The 24,179-nt window shown below is 34.5% G+C and overlaps 1 protein-coding gene and 1 non-coding gene across 2 annotated transcripts in view; both read left to right on the top strand.

The window, feature by feature from the left end:
* Positions 1–24,179, top strand: part of sli (slit guidance ligand) — a 445,788-nt gene that overhangs the window by 72,161 nt on the left and 349,448 nt on the right. The window lies entirely within an intron of this gene.
* On the top strand, positions 3,955–4,118 carry LOC135846104 (U1 spliceosomal RNA). The gene has a single exon (XR_010558882.1). It is a non-coding gene; the product is annotated as a U1 spliceosomal RNA (small nuclear RNA).

Here is a 24,179-nt window from a genome sequence, read left to right as displayed (position 1 = left end):
TTGATTTATTTTATTCTCATTTTTTGTGATTTTTTCAACTTTGAGGACCTCCTTACTAAAAGGCCAATGAGGTTTGAAGGATCGGAGAAAGTTTTTTCTTAAAGAGGAGATATTTAGAAAAATTCTGACGCAGAAACAAAAAATTTTGATAAGGTGAAATTCTTTTTTGGGTCACTTTTTTACAATTTGAGGGGCTACTGGCACCAGTTTTTTTGCAGATAAGGGAAAAATAAAAAATAAGGAATTATTTTCTCACCTGAGGTTACAACTTTGGTGGGTGGGAGTTGGAAAATTCCAACTTTGCAAAATATAAATAAGGTACCCCCAACCCTTCTTCTCAACGGTTGCTAAATAGGAAAGGAGTGGAAGAGAAAATTGCTGGAAAACAACGAAAAAGAAGACGTACAAAATACACACTCCGACATACTAAATAAAGAAACAAAGAATACTTGGCCAAAAAAGAAGTGGATGGAAAAAAGTACAAAAAGTTAATAACCTTTTGCATTAGCGCCGGAGCACGATGGTGGTCGTTATCACTACATGTTCTAGTGTCCCTTGGCGTGACGTCCACGCATCCAATTAGAAAAAGGGAACCGATGATAACGTTTTTTGAGGATCCGGCCACGCTATGGGTGACCAGGATCGTGGTCGGGGGAGGGAGGGGGCGGGATGAACATGTATAGTTTTATAGTTGCGTGTTTGTTAGCCGGAATATTGATATTGCTGGGTGATGGGCGGAGGGGGTCATCGCCATTCAGTATATGGCTAGGGTTGTAAACAAAAGCCACTCTGAATGGCACAATTGATGGAAAAGAACGATTGTTATGGAAAATGCTGGTCATTATTTGTGGTCCGAGCTCGCCGGCCGGCATCGGCACACGGACGCGGACGTTTTCACTTCTCTTCTTCTTTTCCATTAGCGGTCGCAAGGAATTCCAAGTTGTATGGTGAATAGTCGTGTAAGCGCGTATACAATAACTCGTTAATGGAGGTAAACGACGAACGACCGATGTAGAGTAGCCCATTTTGACCAAAACGACGCGACCCCCACGACCCATCACCCATATTCATCCGTATACGTATGTCTATGTATGCTGGATGTACTTACTTATAGTATACCTACTTACTTACTCTTAGTCGTCGTTGTCGTCAAAACCCAGAGGGAGCAGATGAGCAAGAGATGACGATACGTACTATTACAATTTCGTTAAGTTACATAATCGAGCTAGAACCGCGCTCTCTTCCCACATAATACACATAAAGGCCAATCTCGGTCGTATGTTTTTCTTCTCGCACAGATACGAATACACAAAGCTGCGCTACTATACATAATAGTACACTTTCGCAGTCTCTTTCATTCTTTTTCTCTTTCGTTTTACTCACCCTGCTCTATGCCCTCGTGCCTGCGTCTCTTATTTCTATGCGCAATGTAAATAACGAGATAAATTAGCTTTTTTTTTTACTTCTTCTTGCTTCTTTTGCTGACGCTTCTTCCGCGCCGCGTCTCGTCTCTCCTCTGGTGGTATCCAATTTTAACGTGTGTCGGATCGAAAAAGCAGTGTAGAAATGGTACTTTTAAACGCGCCATTGTAAAGACCTGGTACGCGCTACGCGGCTTGAAATTTAACGAGAGCTTATATTAGAGGCTTTTTGTTCGGCGTGATTGCGAGATGAACGAGAATAAGATGTTGGCTCTCTGCAGCTCTTTGTGTATGAAAATCACCGCTATACTATAGCTAGGTGTACAAAAGTTACGTTTTTTCGAGAGTTGTCATAATTTTTTTCTTTCTTATTTCTTTTTTTTTTTCAAAGAAGAAGAAAATGGTGATAAATAAGGCGAGGAAATTGACTCGAATGACGATTGAAATCAAAGAGGTATTCATCGAAACTGGCACTGAGAGGTGACTGAGTTGGTGATTTTGATGCGACGAAAAATGTGTCTTACGAGTATTATTAGAGGTATCGAGATGTTTGATGTTTTATTGATGTTATTGTATTGAGAAAGTAGTGCGATATTCGTGTTTTTTTTGGGCTAGTATAGGTATAGTGTGGGATGCAAAAAAAAAGAAAGTAAAATTCGAAATCAGCACCTCTGAAGACCTAGAAACCCATAGGTCACATGCATTTTTCAATTTTTTTTTGAAATTAAGGCTCATTGCGAAGGTCAGGAAGCTTGTACCAAGAAATTAAGTCGAAATTCGAAATCAGCACCTTTTAAGATCTAGAAATGCATATATCACATGAATTTTTCAATTTTTAAAAAAATTAGGGCCTATTGTGAGGGTCACTGTCAGGAAGCTTGTATCAAAAAACCAAGTCGAAATTCAAAATTGGCATCTTTGAAAACCTAGAAACTCATTGGTCACATGAATTTTTCAATTTTTTAAAAATTAGGGCTTATTGTGAGGGCCAAGAAGCTTGTATCAAAAAACTAAGTAGAAATTCGAAATCAGCACCCTTGAAGACCTAAAAATCCATGGTCACACGAATTTTTCATTTTTTTTTTTTTTTTTTGAAATTAAGGCTCATTGTGAAGGTTAGGAAGCTTGTATGAAAAAATTAAGTAGAAATTCGAAATTGGTATCTCTGAAGACCTAGAAACGCGTAGGTCGATTGAATTTTTCAATTTTTTTAAAAATTAGGGCTGATTGTGAGAGTCATTGTCAGGAAGCTTGTTTCAAAAAACTGAGTCGAAATTCAAAATTGGCATCTTTAAAGACCTAAAAACCCATAGGTTACATGAATTTTTCAATTTTTTAAAAATTAGGGTTTATTGTGAAGGTCAAGAAGCTTGTACTTATTAAAAAACTAAGTAGAAATTCGAAATCAGCACCCCTGAAGAGCTATAGAAACCCATAGGTCACATGAATTTTGAAATTAGGCCTTATTGTGAAGGTCAGGAAGCTTGTACTTATCCAAAAAGTAAGTCGAAATTTTAAATCAGCACCTCTGAAAACTCAACACAGAGCATAGGTCACACTAATTTGATTTATAATTTTTTTTTTTTTGAAATTGGGACCTCATTATGGAGCTTAGGACGCTTGTATCAGAAAAATGAGTTGAATTTCGAAATTAGCACCTCTACTGAAGACCCGAATTATTCATTTTTTATTTCAAAATTTGAACTTATTGGTCTAGAGTTAGGGGGCTTGTATCAAAAGTGAGCTGAATAAATTCAAAATCAGCGAAGGGAAGAAGTTAATAAATATAATTATTAAAATAAAATTCGCTATCGCGACATAATTCGGTATAGGTGTTTAGTAATTGTAGTATAGGTAGGCATAAAATGTTAGCAGCATATACGATTAGCAAAATCAGCTCTTTTGGTGTCATGAGCCACTGCATATATGCATCCCATAATTCCCCCTTCTGAATTTTTGCAAACTATCAACCGACGTGGCTCAATCCCATCTGAAAAACTCACATTCACTGTCGCAGTATGAGCGGTTGTGCCTGCCCAGGGTGCCCACTCGTGTGCACAAGTTATATCCATGCGACTGAAACCAGTTCAACTTTTTTTAAAACAAAATAGAGGAGTGATGGTCGCAGTTTTTGGATTTTTTGGGCCCTCTGAAGAAGACGACTTCAAGTGGGTTAAAGTCATCGTGAAGCCTCTAGCAACTTTTTGAAAATTACTGGAGTCTCTACCAGATTTTGAAAACTTGAAATTTTCACAACATTTTATCAAATGGAGTTAGCAAGTCGAAATTTACTCCGCAAACTAATATCAATACAATATGAAGTCGACTGCATGGTGGTTTCAAGTGGTTTTGAAGTTTCCATCTACTTTGGGCGAATCTCAATTTTCCTAAAAACGCCATGAAACCTTTCAAAAAGTCACTGGAAACTCCAAAATGACTATAGGGGAGGTGAGAGAGGAATGGAGCAGTTTAGTTCTCGCAGATGAACTATCGAGCCAGTAGTATAAAAGGTTTTGGCGCAGCATCCTTAAGCATACTTACCTGGTGTGGTGGTTAACCGTGATCATTAAGGCGGTTCTGCCAGGTTGAGGCTTTTCCATTGCACTTCGGATTAGCTGAAGCCTGCGAGTATCCCAAATGTGGATACCTCGGACACGTAATTTTTGGTAGTCGGGATTGCGTCCGCGCAATCTCGGTACTTATTGATACACATACTAATTGCCTGATCAATGATCATGATGTGATGGCGTCTTTGAAATTGAAGTGCTGCATGAATTTTGGCTTTCCAACTCCATTTGATGAAATTTTGTGAGAATCTCGAGTTTCAAAAATCTGCTGGAGGCTCCAGAACTGCTCTAAACGGTTTGAAACAGTTTCCAATCGATTTGGTAGGCCGAAAATAAGGTATATACCAAATTTCAGTTTTCTAGGTGAATTTGGTAAAATTTTGATTTTTCCCCACATTTTTGGCCAAAATTTGATTTTTGAAAATTCATCAAAAATCAAAAAAGGCACTTAAGCACTTGAAATTTTGACAGGTGATGAATTTTTGCCTGCTCTTTCGATCTATTCCACGACGCAGCAGTAAAAACATTCATTTTCTAAATCTGGTGCCCGTCTTTGAAGATCAACTCTCCAAATGAAACATCTCAATAAAGAACACTTTAACAAGATGTACGGTACGCCTTTTTATTCGATGTACATTCACAACATATATCTATACCCATAAAACTTGTAAATAACAAGCAATTCTCATTCTCCGCTCACACTCCGATACACTCACGTGTCGTACACGCGTGTACCTTTTCTTCATTGGCTCTACCTGCCCAAAAATTATCCAAACCATTAGGCATTATTCGTCCGACCGAACCTCTCATGGCATCCAAACAGATCACAACAAACAACAGCAACAGCAACAATAAAAAAAAAGAACAGAAAAAATACCACATACCTACCTGAAATTCTTCGACGTTTGCTCGGTCGCGTCTGCTCGATATGCGCCCACCATACCCTAATAAAAATTATCATTTTAAACCTCCTCGCAGAGCTATTAGAACAATGACAAAACAAAGTAGTCGCTTTAATTGCCTTAATTATTTAGGACGATGTTCTTGTAAGGCTGCAGTGGTGGTTTGTTTATGTTTTTTTTTTCGATTCTACCACGTCCCCCGACCTCCCACGTATCTACCATTTATTCTACGTGTAATAAAAGGTGCGCACTACATTGTTATAACTGCGTGTGCATGTGATTATGTCCACAAAGATAGAGCAAAGGGGGTACGGGGGAGGGATTGGGCAGCTGACAGAGACATTTTGTTAGAAAATCTGTTCAAACATCGTTTTTCGTTTTACTTCTCTACAAAGTATTTTCTCAGATGCTGCGATGCATGGCGCGGGTTAAAATGCTCGGGTAAAGTTAATTAGATGTAAACGAGGTCTACGCTACGTTAATGGATTTGATTTAGATTGTTGGGGAAAAAAGCAGAGAGAGGTTGGGTTTCCAGGTAGACTTTTGAAATCGCTGTGCAGCTGAGCCCACGTGTGTTGTGGCGATTGTAGATGGGTAGGGGAAAGCGGAGGCATATTTTTTCAAGTTTTTATAAGCTTTAGAAGGGAGGTGGTTGAAATAGTGCAGTGAAAATGTGTAGTTGAGGCAGCAAATTAAGGCGGAAATAGGGTTTGAAAATGGAAAAAAAACTATGTAGATGTAAAAAAGTACAGTATATTTTGGTTCTAAATTATTGATATGGGTCCCCTTAGAACTCGTTGCTGCGTATCTGTACCGAGGACGGATAATCGCTGACTTTCGTAAGTTGGGGAGAGAAGTATGTGCGAAATTTCACTTTTTTTTTTTCAGACTTTTCGTAGGTTCGAAGTTGCCACTTTTCTCCTCGTGATGTAAATGGTCAGTTTTTCAGATCTGAAAATGGTCGAGCATCGCTCAAGCCAATCCACCCACTACCCAGACACGTGTTTTCCGCATATTTTCATCGCGTGCTTTATGTGTACAAATGTATATGTAACGTACTCGTACATAAACCTGCTGCTAAACTTTATTACACGTACACGAATGAGCGAAATACCTACTCGTACTCGTAGAAGAGAGCAGACAGCTTCGCATAGTACATATAAACTGTATACATGTCTACGAATTTATGCACGATGGCCTGGCCAACCGCGGCGATAATAAATCATCAACTCGGTGACGATTTGTACAAAGACTATATAGCACGGTAGAGTGCGGTCTTAATTCGGCATATTTTGGCAAACGATCGTGTAATCTGTAATTTATGCATCGTTCAACGGCACGCTACTCTTGTGTCACGACAAATTAAAAACAAATAAGCTCCTCCTTCGCTTTAGGTATCATAATTTATCCTGAGCTCGCTCTCAGCGGCAGGTACCTCACTGTGGAGTAATTTACACCTAGTCGACTCCGCAAGCTCTGTGTGTATTTCTCTCTCTCTCACTCTTACTTATGCTATGTGCTATGAAAGAGGACGTACCTAGTCGTATTATTGAAGTAGGCAAAACGTCATACAAATATCACTCGCTAGGTGTACCTAGCTGTGCAGTTGAATAGAATTAGAATGTCGTATATTCTGTACACGTTTTTCCGATGCGCGCCAGCCACATTGAAAAACACGAACAATGAAAAGAGAATTTGGTCGAGCTCGAAGCTCCATGAGGAAAACCTTATTTCGTCGTCGTGTCTTTATCGTGTGATAGGGGGGGCTGGAATTGGGGCAGGGGGTGGTTATATTGAAAAAGCTGACATCTACAGTGTGTTTGAGAAGGTTTGACCTATAGAATTTTATGTAGTTTTTAATGGATAAGGATGATAAGTTGGGTGAGCTGTTCTAAGAAGTTTGGAGTTTTTGTTATGAGGGTTGAAATTTTAGGAGTGTTTTGTACAGGGTGTTCTGAAAATTTTAACTGATCGTAAAAAAGGGCACGAAAGATTTTTTCGAACATAAGTTGTAAGTAAAGCATTGAAAATTATTGTTTATTTATTTGAAAATTGTTCTCTGTTTTTCAAGCTAAATAGAGCTAAATAAATAGCTCCAGAAAATCTAGATCGCCTCTTGACTTTTTCCAGAATTTTTGCATTTTCAGATCTCAATCATTTTTACTGGATTTTTTTAGACTTTTTTTTTTTTTGAGTTTATTGGGAACTGGGAGAAGTTGAGAATTTTGGCAAAATAATCATCAGGAATTCTTAAAAGTTTGAAGTTTTAAGAGATCACCTACTGAGCAAAGAAATGAGTTGAAAAATCAGAGTACGGATTTTAAAATTTCAGAAACTTTATGAGCTCGAGATGGAGTGGGAGTCGAACGTCGACCCGGCATTTTTCCTTCGTTTTTTGAGGTCACTTGGCCATAATTGTTTGCTAGGGTCCATCAAAATCTGTAAAAAGTTGGAAAACGACCAATCTTAGTGTCCAGCAGTTCCGCTGATACATGCTTTTTCTGCTTTTGTCCTGTTTTATTCTTGCTAAAATTGCCATTGAGTCCTTAATTATTTCGTGCCAAAATTTCCAAAATCCCAGTCTCTTTTTTTTTGCCAAAATTGTCATAAAAACAGATTTTCTGCCAGAATTTCTAAACATCCAGTTTTTTTCTAAAATTCTGAAAAAATGTAACTTCTTGCCAAAATTTTTAAAAAAACGTCATTTTTTGTCAACATTTTCAAAAAACATCATTCAAAAAATCCTATTTTTTGCCAAAATGCCAAAATTTTCTAAACGTCCCATTTTTTGCTAAAATGCTATTTTTTTACCAAAATAAAATGCCATTTTTTGCCAATATTCTCAAAAATGCTGAAAAAATGCAACTTCTTGCCAAAATTTTTAAAAAAACGTCATATTTTGTCAACATTTTCAAAAAATACCATTTTTTGCCAAAATGCCAAAATTTTCTAAAAGTCCCATTTTTTGCTAAAATGCTATTTTTTACCAAAATAAAATGCCATTTTTCGCCAAAATTCTCAAAAAATGATTTTTTTTGCCAAAATTTTCAAGCTTATTTTTGCTAAAATTCCCCAAAAATTCTATTTTTTGCCAAAATTTTTCAAAATATGTAATTTTTAGCCAAATTTTTCAAAAAATTCCACTTTTTGCCAAAACTTTTACAAAAATACAATTTTTGTCAAAATTTTCAAAAAATGGTATATTTTTGCTAAAATTTTCAAAAAACGCTATTTTTGCAAAAAAAAATTTAAGCTAATTTTTGCTAAATTCTTAAAAAATGTCATTTTTTGCCAAAACTTTCAAAAAATTCCACTTTTTGTCAAAACATTCAAAAAATGACATTTTTTGCCTAAATTTTTAAAAAATGACATTTTTGCCAATTTTTAAAAAAAATGCCATTTCTGTCAAAATTTTTAAAAAATACCAGTTGTTGCCAAAACTTTCAATAAATGCCATTTTCTGCCAATTTTTTTTAAGAAATGCAATTTTTGTCAAAATTCTTATAAAATGTAAGTTTTTGCCAAAACTTTCAAAAAATTCCATTTTGCCAAAATTCTTAAAAAATTCCATTTTTTGCCAGAACTTTCACAAAATTCCACTTTCTGCCAAAACTTTTAAAAAATGCCATTTTTTGACAAAATTCTTAAAAAAATACAATTCTTGTCAAAATTTAAAAAAAAATGCTATTCTTGCTAAAATTCTTAAAAGATGTCATTTTTTGCCAAAATTCTTAAAAAATACGATTTTCTGCTAAAATTCTCAAGAATGCCATTTTTTGCCAAAATTTTCAAAAATGCTATTGTTTGCCAAAATTTTTAAAAAATGCAATTATTTTTATTAAAATTTTTCAAAAGTTATTTTTTGCTATTTCGAAAAAAGGCCAAAATTTCCAATTTTTTTTCAATTTCTTGGATCAAGCTTTAAAAATATACTTTAATTTATTCAGAATTTTGAATTTTTTAAATTTTTTCCATGCTGTCCTCTGGAAAAGTAACCAATATTTTGACTTGAAGATGTTCTGAATTGGATTGTCATTCCTCCTCTGTCAAAATATTCTTGAATAATTGATGTCCTGTTAAAATTGTTGCTTTTGTCTTGGTGTTGCATGTTGTCCTACTCCTGAACACGTTTGACTCCTGGTTTGGTTGACTAATTAGCCTCCAACTCTCGGGGAGGGAGGAGGAGGGAGGCGGGAGGAAAGGTCAACATTTTGTAAACCTTTCAAAATTACTTCATGATACGTTTTATTTCAGGGAATTTTCGTAAAATTTTCCTTCAAAAACAGCTTCATTTTTTTTTGCACACTTTGCAATTTCAAGCAAACTTTTCAATTGTTCAAAGATTTATAAATCAGCTCGAAATCAATTTTCAAAATTGGAAATTCGTTGTAAAAAGAAAATGTTGGGGGGGGGGGGGATTTTATGAATGCTCTCGAATCAGTAAAAGGTAGTAAGGGGGGTGGTAACATCTAAGGAAGAGTGCTAACATATCGTGCACAAATTTGGAGTAGGTTCTGCAAATAATATTCTTGCTGAATTTTGATTTTGAGATTTTGGTAAACAGCCTGTCTTTTGAGAAATATTTTTTTTGAATTATTTTTTTTTTATTGAATGAGGAGAATGGTTTTTTCTGTTTAGTTGAACTTATTGAAAAAATATAGTGTCATGATTTGGGACACCTTGTATACGAGCTGGAAAATTTTCCCATTCGAACTACATATTATGTGTACAAGCTTCTTCGCTGAAGAATCCAAAACTATCGAATTCTTTCCATTTACCTATCTTCATTCTACGAAAATTACCAGTAAAAATGGGTCAAAATTTATCAAACATACTGTACCTATTACTATAGGTGATGCTACGAAGTAAAAATGGGTCAAAATTTATCAAACATACTGTACCTATTACTATAGGTGATGCTACGATGACGCATATAAAGTACCAACTGTACGAAGAAAGGGAAACGTACGGAGAGTGTTTCGATATAGCAATAGAACATACTATATACGACGATGATATCGAAAATGGTGTAGTATATTTCGACGATGAAAAGTGTGTAAATGATAATGCTGTATATCGAGAAAAGGGTAGGTAAGGTGAGTAAAGGTATAAGGAGCAGATCGTCGTTGGTTATTTGTTGTGTTGTGTGTGTTGAGTTGAGGGTTGCCAAAAAAAAGAGAGAGAGAGAGAGAAAAACGAATCTATTGTGCCGAGGTGAAATTTCTCTTCTCGTATCTGATAAATACACATACCTAGTAGCGACGATGATGACGACAGCGACATTTGGAACCGAGCTTTTTTCAATAGGTAGTCTCTCCGTCTCTTTTTCTCTCGCTCGCTCGTTCGTGTTTTCTAGCATACACTTTTCGAATTACTCGACCATATTTTTCTAGATTTTTCCAACTCGCGAAAAGAAAGCAGGCCACACACCTGCGCGATTCGCGATTCGTGCAGCAAGCTCGCGTCTTTGGTAATGAAAAACCAACCGATACGAATGCATTACCAGAAACCATATTGTTCAATAGCCCTCGAGCTTTTATTATTAGAGTATATATATAGGTGGTACCCGCACATCAATATGGTTTGCAAGAGAACCCATTCGCGTCGCAAGGTATGGGGGGGCTGCTAATAGCTATTGTATACAGCATCCCTGCCTCGTAACTAGTACATAAATGAATCGCAGAAGAGCAGAGAAAAAAACACCACAGATAGGGTGAAGGGGTCGGCGGCGATGACGACCAAGTCTCTCTCTCGTTCGTCTATCAAAGAACTAACCATTCATGAAATTGGTACCACGTGTTCGGGGGCTCTATTGTTGAATTATTTAAAGTAGCGGATAAACGTGGGATAATTTCGATATTTCCCACACCGAGCATTATTATTATGAAAAAGCCACTTGTTCTACTCTCTCCCTCCTATCTACGTGGAAAATTTTCCCCCGTATATTGAATTTATGATCGAGACAATGAGGACGTATTTTTTTTTAATAGCTCGCTTCGCGATGTTTGGAAGCCAACGAATTTGCTCGAAAAAAATTAAGGTTAAATACTCGTATATCTCGAAAGGTTAGCTTAGGTATCTATAGACAGCAAAGTGCGGCTTGTCGAGTTATACTTGCACATTGCCAAGTCATAAAATTATATGATGTTGGCTCGAGCGGTTAAATACACATACATACGTAGGTACATATACCCTTCATACTCGTAGACTCGAAGAAGAAGAAAAAAATACACCGAAATGAGGTAATTTAAAAGCAAACCAAAGTCTTAGTTGGGTTTAATAAATTACCGACTGACTGACGTATCTATACCGAAGAATTTTTCCAGATATTTCAAATACCTGAGTGGAATGAGCATAAATAAGGTTCTCTCTCTGCAGCGTACCTGATATGCCCCATACGCACCTATAAGTCTGCTCATTATGTCCGTACTCCATATCCGTTTATCTTCATCGTATCTGATCCATTCAAGTGATCATCGACGACGATCTCGTATTCGTGTTGATAAGTTTACTAGAGGTTTACCGCAGAGAGGTAAATTATTGGGTAATTTTTAAATTAACGAGACACCCATGTACCTTACCTATACTCGTAGATGATGCTGATGCTGTACCAGCTTTGGACTGATAAGCATCTTCGAGACGACGATGACGGCTTCGTACCCTATACGAAATGAAATTATTATAATTACCAATTTACCATACTTATATCATTATTGGTACCGTATCGATGATTTGGAACTGTATATATGTACGATGCAGGTAACGGTGTACCTCTTTTTAACCAGATGTAGTTTGTACTGGTATATAAATGAGTGAGAAGATTAGATATGTACCGTATAAGTCTAGGTGTATGGAGTTAAGTGAAAGATACTCATGTGCATGTGGTGGTACATGAGCTAATGGAAGAAATGAGCTAAGCAACGAATAGGTACAGCATTTGATAATAGATAAGTTATCATTAAAATGAATTAGGAGATTTGTTCGTTTTAGTGTTTATAATGTAACCATTTGATATTATTAATTTTTATTCATAAAGTTATTTTTACGCATTCCGTTTAGCTTTTTTTTTTCTTACTACAAATTATGGCTATTTTCACCATCGAGGTATGTAGATTGTTGTTGATGTTCATTTTTATCTTGATACTGGTTCGTTGAAAAAGTACCTACATAGAGAAATTTAAAATCGTAATTCTGGCTATAAATTATCAGGTATTTGGAGTTTTTTCAGTGACGATGATTTACATGAGAACTTTTAGCAGCTGCATTACCTACATTTTTTGTTTTTTTTTCTTTTTTTCAAAACGCTCCTGGAAATTGAACGAGCTGCATATTGTTGTGTTCTCAATGCATGCAGATTGCAAAATATTTTTAAAAATTATAATTTTTTTCAAAAGTAAGTTGATCAAATTTTTTGAAACACATTGTAGCTCTTTTTTTCGTCCTATTCATTTATTTTTTTCAATTCAGAAAGACTGAGAATGTTTCTCAAATTCGAGGAAGCGAGAAAGAAGGACGGAAGTTATATGTTGAGTTTCCAGATTATTTTTTTTGGAGAAATTTGTTATGCTCTTGGAAGGTTTCCTTTTCAAAATCGCAATTTTATGGTTTTAAAAAAATATGTTTTCTGTTTTTTTTTTTTTTTTTACTTTCGTCTTGTTGGCTTATCAGTGTTCTCCTTTTTTATGTCTAACATTTCTAAAAAGCTGTTTTGTTTTGACAAACGTTGTGAAAGAAGCTCTGTTTTTTTACCAAAATTGTAAAAAAGCCCTTTTTCAACCAACGTAACAAAATCGTTTTTTAGCCAAAATGTACAAAAATTCCTGTTTTTTTTTCAACGAAATTGTACCTACCAAAATCTCATTTTAATTAAAAGTACAAAAATCTTTGCTTTTTTTCAAAAAGTTCTGTTTTTTGAAAAAATTCCAAAAGATTCGTGTTTTGTCAAAACAGCAATAAAAACTCATTTTTTTTCGTCCAAATTGTGAGAAAATCCTGATTTTGTGTTTCCCGCCAAAAAATGTAACGAAGTCGTGTTTTAGCCAAAAGTACAGAAATATTCTCCGATTTTTGTCAAAAAATTTCTAAATGGTTATGTTTTTTAAAAACAGTTGTAAGAAAGTTGTGTTTTATCAAAACTGCGAAAAAATTTTATTGTTGCAGAATTTATTGTAAGAAAGTAAGTTGAGTTTTTGACAAAAGTAAATTGGTGTGTAGAAGTGGTTTTTTGGAGGGGGAGGGGGGGTAAAATTAAGAGCAAGTCCTGTTTTTTACGAAGCATTGCAGAAAGACCTGCAAAATCATTTTTAAATTTTTTTGTGAAAAATTTTTCGGATGATTTTTTGAAAAAAAAAAATATCTATTTTGAGTAAAAATCAGAAATTTATGTCTAACTTTGTTATTTTCGTTTCTAATATTATTCTATAGGGTACAGCCTTGTTCATCACAAATATAAACCTACAATTTGGGGCCCAAAAAGGGAGGAAAATTTTTGTTAGAGTCAAAACTCACAATATACAAATTGAAGGTGGTCCCAAACCCCCCAGTGGAGGGAAAATTGAAATTTTTTCAGCGAAAGTCTTTTTAGGTAGGTACGTGATTTACCATCTTGCCAAGTTTCATCTCGAAATACCACAGCTTTCAGTATGATTCAGTTTTTTGCGATTTTCTAAAAAACACGTTCTGGGATGTTGAGAGTTTTGTAACCGAGCCCCTCATACGTATTTTTATTTTTTCAAAAAATTGTCAAATAGTTCTATGTAATTTTTTTTTTCGAGACAATTGTAAGAAAACCGTGTTTTTCCAAAACTACGGAGAGGTTCTGTTTTTTGCCCAAAATTGGTCTAAATTGTAGCAAAGTTCTGTTTTTTTTTCACAAAAATTTCCAAAAATTGTAAGTAGCCAAGTAGGTAAGCCTTATTTTTCACCAAACATTTCAAAAAGTTATTGTTTTCTCTTCCATAATGTCTTGGTTTTTTTTGCCAAAATTGCAAAAAAGTTTTGTTAAAACTGAAAAAAATTCGGTATTTTTAAAAGTGCAAAAATTCTGTTTTTTTTTTGGCCGAGATTACGATAAAATCCTGTTTTTTTTGTTAAAATCGCATAAAAGTCATGTTTTTGAAAATTTTTTCAACCTGTTAAAAATTTGAGAAAAAAGTTGGAAAATTTGGAAAAACGCTCAAAAGTGTATGAAATGTTTAAAAACGTTGATACCGTTTGAAAAATGTATGGAATTTTTGAAAACTGGGTAAAGTTTGTGAAAAATGTTTGACAGTTGGAAAATTTTCAGAATATTTGAAAACTGTTCAAAACTTTTTAGAAATCTCGAAACTCTTGGAAAATTTTGAATTTTTCGAAAGTCTTCTAAGCCGTTGGAGAAAAATGAGTGAAATAATCGGAATTTTGAAAAAAAACAAAGTTTTGTCAAATTTTTGTAAATGCTCAAAATTAATCAAAAGTAATGAATCATCTCGAATTTGGATTTTATTCCGCCATTTCAACTCGTTAATCGATTTTTTGTCAACTTCGACATGAAATTCTCGTCACAACCTCTACGTCCCCATCAAGAAGATAGAAAAAAAAAATCAAGAAACCACTTATCGAAATCTCACCCCTGAGCTAGACACACAATGACGTCATTTCGACGCAACTTTTATCGTTTTCCTTTCACAATCACACGCAGCACTCGTCTAATCAACCACTCGATAGCCTTTAATCTTCTCTTATACACTTCTGTGACTAAATGAGATACTACGTATAAGAGGACTGCACCAAAGACTGAGGGATGAGAAGAGGTACGGGATCAAGAAGACGACAGCTTGCCATCAAAACTGCATCGGGGGTTTTGAAAAAAAAACCTCTCCAGTTTACAAATCTGGACTCTTATTGTACTTAATATAGCACCGCGTCTTCTAGCAGTTAATAAAAACTGAATAACGAATGCATCGAAGCGTGAAGCAATTTGTTCGAGTCGTGCTGACCCTATATACGAGTTCGTGATTACATCGTATACTTATACTAGTGAGTGGCGAGTAGAGTAGCATTTCTTTCTATCTTTGTCTCTGCTGTGTCTTTTCATTCGGACATTATCAGCTCGGTGCGGCGCTGCATCGAGTGCAGCAACGTTATTCTATAATGTATCGGTATCGGGGGCATCGACAATAGTACGTATAATACTGCAGGTAAAGGCTCGACACTTCACCTCATGCTCCACCAGTCACCACCACCACCACATTGGCTAAATAAAGAATTCATTTTCATTCCACAATGACAATGACGATAACAATAAATTTACTCGTTTCGTGCAAAGGGTTACGAGCACCTTTGAATTTTTTATCGCGGACCGGAAAAATATTACCCTTCAGTGTGGACCGAAGTTGTACAACTAGAACGTATATTTCGGCGGCCGGATCGTGCGGATAGCTCGTACAATAATTAATTTACAACTCGTCGTCGTCGTCGGTCCAAAATTACACGCGAATCCGAATCAGTCAGCCAAGTACACCTCAAGCTGGGGAATTTTCCTGAGGAAACTGACGACCAGCAGCGAAAAATAATTTGCTAAACATGCATATAATATGTACGTACTACAAGTACATACGTATATATGGAGAGGTGTTTACAAACGAGCAAGTGAGCGAGAGGTGGCTGCACTATCATAGATGAAAACTTTTCAGCAGGCGGCGATGGAAATGGTGCAGACTTCTTGCTCGAATGAAACTCAAACAATCCTGTACAGTATTCGCGTTTTGTCAGTATATGAAAGACAAAGATAGAGGCAGAGTAGAAAAACTCTCGCTACGAAACAAAAATAAACACTTTATTGAACAAGAAACTGATAATCAGCAAGCTAAAAAGTTTTTCTCTTGTTTGTTCTGCTGCGCTTCTTCACTACCTATCCATCTGTATGGAAAAGCGTGAGCCCTTCCCCCTCCCCCTCTCCCTTCGCTCCAGAATCGTGTGTAATTTTACTTGACAACGTGTATAGAGCCATGTATATACGAGTATTTTGGAGTATACGACGACAAAACTTCTCCCAAACTCCCGAGTAATACTACTCTTGTCCCCTTTTATAATACGACAGATTCGCTATACTATACATACATATTAAATTATCGAGTCTCGCGGATACTTTTTTCGCGCAAATTACAGTACGTCGCATAGCGTCTTGTATACTTTTTCCATTTATTTTTCTTTTGCTTCGGACATACGTATTACGTACCATCGTTGCGAAAATTATTTTACTCTTTTATATACGTAAAAGGCGAAGACTACGACGCTCTGTAATGCGAGGGGAGAGGAGAACAACGGACATTTGTGTCTTTTGCTGCGCCAAATTGGTCTGCAAAAGATACGCTGCAAGTGAAGCTTTATTGTGATAAATGGCGAGAAAAGTTTGCTTTTTTGTGTACCGAATGCACTATAAGTAAGTATTTAAAAGGGGAGTAATTAACGTACTGAAAGTCTCGAGATGTCGACTTGGTTGGAAAAAATACGCCTAACGGAGAATACTTATTCGCGCGACGAAAATCTTTCTGTAAAAAGGGTCTTGGTGAGTTTTTTCCCCTGAAAGTGAAATTTTCGCCAAGCTGTGGTATGGTTATACTCGTATTGCGAATTACTGCAGGTTTGGAATTGATTCGATGTAGCTGTGGTGATAAAATGGACGAGGCTGTCGTGTTTAGGGAAATTTGAGAAAAGGGCGATGGAATTTTAAGGATTTTTACGCGAATGAACCCGACTCATCTCGTCAATAAATTTCATCTCAACTTGCACTGCATTAATTTTCAAGCTGTGACTAAAAATCAAATCAACTTCGATATTTAAAATTTTTACAACGTATCGACTTCAAATTTATTACTATCTCAAGTAAAGATTCGAGACGATTTGAGAAAATTGGTTTGAAAAAACTAGGTGGTAAAATCATTCTGATACATGGGAAATTTGATGAAATATGTGCATAAAAATGCGCCGAAGAAGCTCAAGAATAAACATGTACCTAGGTAATTACTTTTCAAGATGATTTCCTGACAAGAGTCAGCCAATTCAGGTACCTTTTTCAGTCTCATAAAAAATAGTAAAAAATGTTGAGAAATTGATCGAAATACTCCCCTCTCTCCTCTTCCTCGAAACACGTTGAAAATCAAATCCATTACCCATCGAAGAAATCAAAACTTCGAAACCATTGTCAAGGTCCCTAAAAAACAAGATAACAATCATGCAAAATGAGGACAGAAAAAGGACTTTCACGTGCAGGAAATTGTTTCAAAATATTGAAAATAAGACGTTTCGCAATTTTAGCAACAACACGAATTACAAACATTTTTGTCGAATAAAGAAGAATTTTTGCAATTTTTCTAAAAAGGGTGCTTTACAAAAGCACAAGTTAGTATTATTACCTCCTTTTTTTTGTTGGTCAAAACAGTACTTTTTAACAAAACAAGACTTTCTTTCAAAAGAAGATCACTTTTCTTGCAATTATTGTCAAAAAACACGAATTTCTTGCAATTTTGTTCAACATTTTTTTTAAAAATTCAACCCGTTTTTTTTTTAATTTTCAATTTGATTTAAAAACATTAAAAAATAATTCTTGAAACCTTTTCCAAATTTTCAAAATTTTTTACAAACTCAAGCATTTTTTAAAAGTTTAAACAGTTTTTGAAAATTTCCAACAATTTTCTGAAATTTTGAGTACCTACTTTTTTAAACTTTTTTTTTCAATTTTTACCATTTGTACCAAAATGTTCAATTGTTTGTCGAAATTTCAAGCACACTCCAAAAGTTTTTAATCCAAACATTTCCCGGAGAACTTGAACTTTTTTCCAGACTTTCATTTCCTAAAAATTTTAAGCAGATTTCAAGCATTTAAAAAAATTTTAATTTTTAAACAGTCTTCTAAAACTTCAAGTAGTTACATGCCAAGTTTTAAAAACTTTTTGAAAATGTCCATAATTTTTTAAAAATTATAATTTTTTGCCAAATCAATTAATTTTTAAAAATTAGAATTTTTTTATACATTTCTTTAAAAAACTTGACTATTTTTCAAAAATTTCAACACTTTTACAAAAATTTTCACAACATTATCCAAGTTTTCAAACATTTTTCAAATCTAGCATTTTTCAAATTTTCCAGCATTTTTTAAAAAGTGTAAAGTGTCAGAAACTTTTGAAAATTTTGAGTATTTTTCCCTTAATTGCTCAATCTTTTTCCGAAATTTTGAACATTTTTCAAGCATTTTACCAAAATTGCAAACTTTTTCAATGAATTTTAATAATTCTCAAAAATTAAATATTTTTCAAAATATTAAATTTTCAACAATTTTGCATTCCTGTTGGATTTTGTTGATCTTGAAATACCATATTCCGTACTCATCCCCTTTCCTCTCCCCAAAACGTCAGCTAGACTTCCAACATTTCCTAAGAATTTGAACTTTTTAAGAGATTTCAATTTTTTAACATTTTTCATTTTTAACAGTTTTCAAAAATTTTATCTTCAATTTTCTGCCAAATCAATGCATTTTAAAAATTCTTGAAAATTTTAGTCTATTTCAAAGATTTTAAACGTTTTTTTAAAAATTTTACAATTTTTTCTAGCTTTACAAATTTTTTGACAATTTTGAACATTTTTCAAAATATTAAATATTGAATTATCACTGATTTTTCATTGCTGGTTGATTTTTTCGATCTGGAAATAGATTACTCCGTACTCATCCTCTCCCCTCCGCCGCCCTTAGAACGTCAGCTGGTGTTCTTATTGAATGTGCGGTACGTTGGGGAGCGGGGGGGGGGGGGTGGTTAAACTACTATTGCATATGCATACTTACTTAGTTACTTACCTATGTATTATAAATTTTGTATACTGCAAGATGATTCTCAATCCACTAATCGATGTGTGATTTATTTTGTTCTTTTGTTGCAGGTGAGTACAAATTTGCGCTCTAAAAGTAGAACAACATGGTAACTCCAACTATGTCTTTGTCTATGTATGTAGTAAGTAATTCAGTTGTTTAATGCTGTTTTTGCAATATTTTCAACAATTTTGGATCATTTATGGAACCGTTACCTCCAGTTGTATTTTTTGACGTGAAATTCCACTTTGAATAATACATTAATTTCGGAATGAGCCTTGAAAAAGTGTGGTTTTGCTGGGGAGGGGGGGGGGTGAGTTTTCGGCCCCATGAACTATTGAACCCAACTTTGCTTGATAATCCGAAAATTATTTTTTCAAAAAATTCTTTATTGTGGTGCGCATTTGGGGGGGGAGCCGGGGGGAGGGAGTTAAAATTTCACAAAATTTGAAATTCGATTTTTTAATTTTTTCCCACTTGGACTGTAAAATGTTCGTTCTCACGAAAAATAACTTGAAATTGAAAATTCATTTTTGAGGTACCTATGTATGTATGTATGTACTTACCTTATTCCACCTATTTCATAGTAATTTCTGGAATCTGAATGCAGACGTAGGTATATTTATCCAGAACTCAACTACTTTCTATGCCTGAATGAGTGAATGTGATGGAGGCGAAAGATGAGAAAAATTTCAAAAAAATACCTCATTTTGTTCCTAATCCTAAATTTGTTCTCTTTTCAGTTTGTTATTTGCAATTATGTATTTTCGAGTAATTATCGAGTAAACAGTATTTTCCGAGAAAATTGTAACGATTTTTCACGTTTTTCGATGTACTTGTATTCTTTGCCGATTTATTTCTCGGAATTTCTCATACTGATTTCGAATATACATGCCTTGCTTTGAACTCCAAAAAATTCGGCTCGTGTGTGGGAGTAGGAATAAACTCGTTGTCGACTTTTTTACACGAGGTTATCAAATCATACTTGTAGCATACCTAAAACACGTATATTAAATTTTGGTTAGCATACTTAGTGTATGTTTTATTTCGCTCATCGAGCCGACCTATTTGTAAATGATGAAGTGATACACGAGTCTAGCAAATGAGATTATAAAGATGACAATTTTTAAATGAAGAAAAAAAAAACACGTCGTCTTTGCTGACGAACCGTGTAATATAAAGTGCAGCCTACACTACACTCGACTAGTCGACTCATACCATACATATGTCGAGTATCATAAAGTCATCATATTATGAGCTGATGAAGTAGCATTTTTGTAGGTGGTAGGTACATACATGCAACATGTACCTATACTCGTACGTGATATTCGTGTACATATTTCAGATCGTCAGTCATAACGTTGACTTAATCCTGTGTGTAAATTATACTCGAGACGTTATAAGTAAGATGGAAAATTTCTCATAATACTCGTAATTTTTTTTCGGGTTATTGTCATATAAGAAGAGAGGTGCTGTAAAATTACACGTATTCATATTTGTCGTCACCTATTCCTTTTGCGCTATATGATGTTATGAAAGGGGAGATTCGGACAAGTTGCGAACGTTTCTTGTCGTCATCTATTTATAGATATAAATTAATTACTATAGCGTTAGCTGGTTATAATTTTCGGTTGATCTTTACAAATCAGCCGAAGTAAATAACTAATAAGCCTTGACAGTACGCTCGAGCGAAATTTTCTCCTACCGGAGTAGGGAAAGGCAGCGGAGGGGATTTGAAAAAAAGTGTCTGTAAGGCTGCGGTTGACAATTTGTTTTCGAGTTATGACAACGTTTAATGGAAATGTTCCAGAGAGAAGAAATTACATACGTTAAACTCGATATATCGTACTAGATATATAAGTTGCTCATGGTTGGAGGCTCGACGTATGGATCGAGTGATGAAGAGGTGTTGGGCGGGTGAAAGAGTAATTTGAAAGAAAGCTAACATATTTCTAAGCCTACTATATAGACGACAAGGTTTCAAATAAAAGTTGACAGTTATATTTCGCAGACACCAGACTTCTATATGCTATAGAATGCTGTACAGTATACCAGCAGTACGTGTCGAGTAGATATATGCTGTACACAACTACGTACTATTAATCGATTTTACTTTATTTTTTTTCTCTCTCTCTCTCTCTCGAATCTCCAGAATACTAATCTACCCTTGAGAATGGGGGTCTGGTTGTGTCGACGTATGGAAATTTTTTTTAGCCTGAAAATACCTATACTCGTATGATTCCCTATAGTTATTTTGTGGAGGAAATGTGTGACGATGCTGTATGCTGCGACCATTTCTCCTAAATATAAACATTTTCGGAACCGTTTGATCTGCTCGTCGTCGTTCGCGTGTCAACCAAAGGGGTAAATTAAAAATGCTAATACGAGGTCGAAATTTAACGTAGTAGATGTACAGGGTGACTCGAAAAGAACACCGATGTGTGTGGGAGTTTACATTTAACATTACACCATGTTCATACATATTCGAGCACGTATGAGCTATAGGGATATAGCGTGGTGGTAGGTTCCCTAGGGAGTGGTGGAAGGGCTTGAATGAATTAAATACGAGATCGAGTATACGAAAGGGATATTTGTTCGGCTATTATCAAGGGTTTAATAGCACAATGCTTAACCATATTTAGTTAGTTTTATGAATGATTGGGTGGGATGAGATGAGTTTTTATGAAAATACGATCGTATTGAGAAGTAATTTGGTTTGGGGTTGTTTTTATTTTTGAATTATTATGCTTATTGGTTGTTGTGTTTTTTTTTTTTTTTGAGAAAAATTCCAGTTTGTAGTATTTTAAGACCACGTCCAATTTTGGGAATTTTTTTGAAAATTCTCTGTGTGGATTCAGTGAAGTCCAATCTGAAAATCGGCATAGACTGACTTGAGGAATTTGGGAAATGGTCAACATTGAGATGATTGAGATATTTATTTGCAAATTTCAGAGCTACAGGATTTGTGTGAAATGTTTCACCCTCCAAAAGATTCATTTGAATACTCCCAGGATGGAATTTTTTTCCTCGAAAAATTAATCAAATTGAAATAAAATTTCTTTTTTGTGTACCTGAAAAAAAAATCAAGATGGTTCGAGTGGCAGAGTTTCTAATTCGTGATTCAAATCATTTTTTTTTGTTCCTCGTCCATCTCTTTATAGAGCAGGAAAATAACGTAAAAAAGCGATGGCGAAAAGGAAAAAATTAGCACATAAATTTTTTCGATGAACCCCCTGAACTACCAAAAAAAAAAACGACCCTCCTACCCCTGGAGCTAATTTTTTTAGGGGGCTAAAACCGATTCCAATTCGCGTTTTTTGAGATTTACTCCGAAAATATTAGGTTTACGAGAAAAACTACCATGACTAAAAATGTTCCCCTTCAAATTCTCGACAATTTGATACTACGCTCGATACCTATCCCTCAAGAGGGGTGTCTGAAAAAAGGGGTGGAAAAAAGAGGTTATTCAAAAAAGGTCAGTCCAATATACTGATCAAAGTTACCACTTTATATCATTCGTTTTCGCCCAAATTTTTTTTACAAAGTGTACTCACCCAACTATTAATTACACCACCATTGATTGGTCATCAATCTTCCCCGGGGGTTGGTGGGGGTTGCTTGATTTTTCAAGTAACACACAACTGAATCATTTGAAAAACGAATCTGGACATGCGATATATCGAATAGTACGTTTTCGAGGTCGCTGAATACGAATACCTACTTATTTTTTGGATCCAACTCCTCAAAGCCCCTCTGTGCCCCAAAAAGGGGGTTAAAATTTTGAAAAATCGTGAAAAGTCGAGTGATATATCGAATGGTATGTTTTCAAGGTCGCCAAGTACGAATATGAACTTATTTTTTGGGTCTCACCCCCCCATGTCCCTCTGTGCCCCAACAAGGGGGCCAAAATTTCAAAAAATCGTCAAAAAGTCGAGTGATATATCAAATGGAATGTTTTTGAGGTCGCCAAGTACGAATATGAACTTATTTTTTGGGTCTTACCCCCCCCCCCAATGTTCCTGTGTGCCCCAACAAGGCCAAAATTTTGAAAAATCATGAAATTTCAAAAATTTGAACATATTATTTGATAATCAGTATAAAATGCAATTTTTTCTTAATTTGCACAAATCTCATCAGTTTTTATTCATTTCAACGTTTTTTTATGTCATTTTTGAAATTTTTTCACAATGTTTTTTTGATAATTTTGCTCATTTTTGACAATTTTTTCAAAAGAATTCCTATTTGTAATTTTTAATGATTTTAGTCGTGTTTCTATATCAGTTTGAATTGAAAACTTTTTAACATTAGGTATTTTATGTTTTTTTCCTTTGGGTTTTTCGTAATTTTTCTCATAATTGCTTAATGTTTCTTGCAAATTGAATTTCTACAAATTTTCTTGAAATTTCTTTAGTTTTTGATAATTTTATTATTGTTGATTTTTTTTTTAATATTCTTCAATGTGTGTTTCAATGATGATGTTGAGCAATTTTTGCTCAATTTTCTCAAATTTTGCTGAAATGTTATCACTTTTTTGTAATTTTTCTCAATTTTAATGCTTTATAAAGTACATATTTCTATTTCATTTTAAATATGTCAATTTTAATCACATCTTATGCCATTTTCGAAGAATTTCATCAATTTTCTTGAATTTTTTTCAGTTTTAGGTAATTTTTATTGATTTGAATGCTCGAGTATTTTTATGCGTTTTAATCATGTTTTGACGACGTTCTATATGTAATTTTTTTGTTGAAATTTTTATGAAGTTTCATAAGTTTCTGATAAATTTTCTATCTGTCATCATCCTAAAAGACCATTTCCCCCAAAAATTTTCTCTCAACATGTTTTTCCTGTGTAATGAATTCTCAAATCCCATCTTCCGAATAAGTATCCACTCGATCATTTTTCCAAATGAATTTTCTCCAAAAGCCCAATTTCTGAATGCAAGAGTTTCTTTAAATTTTAGTAACAAAACAAAACTTTCAGGCAATTTCAGCAATTTTGATAAAGAATTCAGAAAAAGCAAAATTTTTTGGCAACTCGTTCGAAAAAAACAGATCTTTTTGAGATTCTGGCAAAAAAAGTATGCTTTGTGGCAATTTTGGCCAAAAAAGTTTTTTTTAGTGATTTTATCAACAATTTTTTTTTTTAAATGAAATTTTTACTCACAAAAGTAATTTTGGCAAAAAAGTAAGATTTTTCAGTAAATTTTGATGAAAAACTGATTTTTTGTGATTTTAACCCCAAATAAAACCTGATTTTTTGCAACAAAAGAAACCAAGATAAAAATTTGGGTAGATTTTTTTTTTGTGATTTTGTCAAAAAACAAGGCTTCTTGGGAAGTTTGACCAAAAATGCAAAAAATGCTTTTTTTCAATTTTGGCCAAAAAATTGAAATTTTTGCTTATTTTTGTTGATTTAGGACTAATAAGGTTGGGAAAAGTGAATT

Source organism: Planococcus citri, chromosome 4 (genome assembly GCF_950023065.1).
Source record: "Planococcus citri chromosome 4, ihPlaCitr1.1, whole genome shotgun sequence".
Lineage (NCBI taxonomy): Eukaryota > Metazoa > Arthropoda > Insecta > Hemiptera > Pseudococcidae > Planococcus > Planococcus citri.
This window is presented reverse-complemented; position numbering and strand designations above follow the sequence as displayed.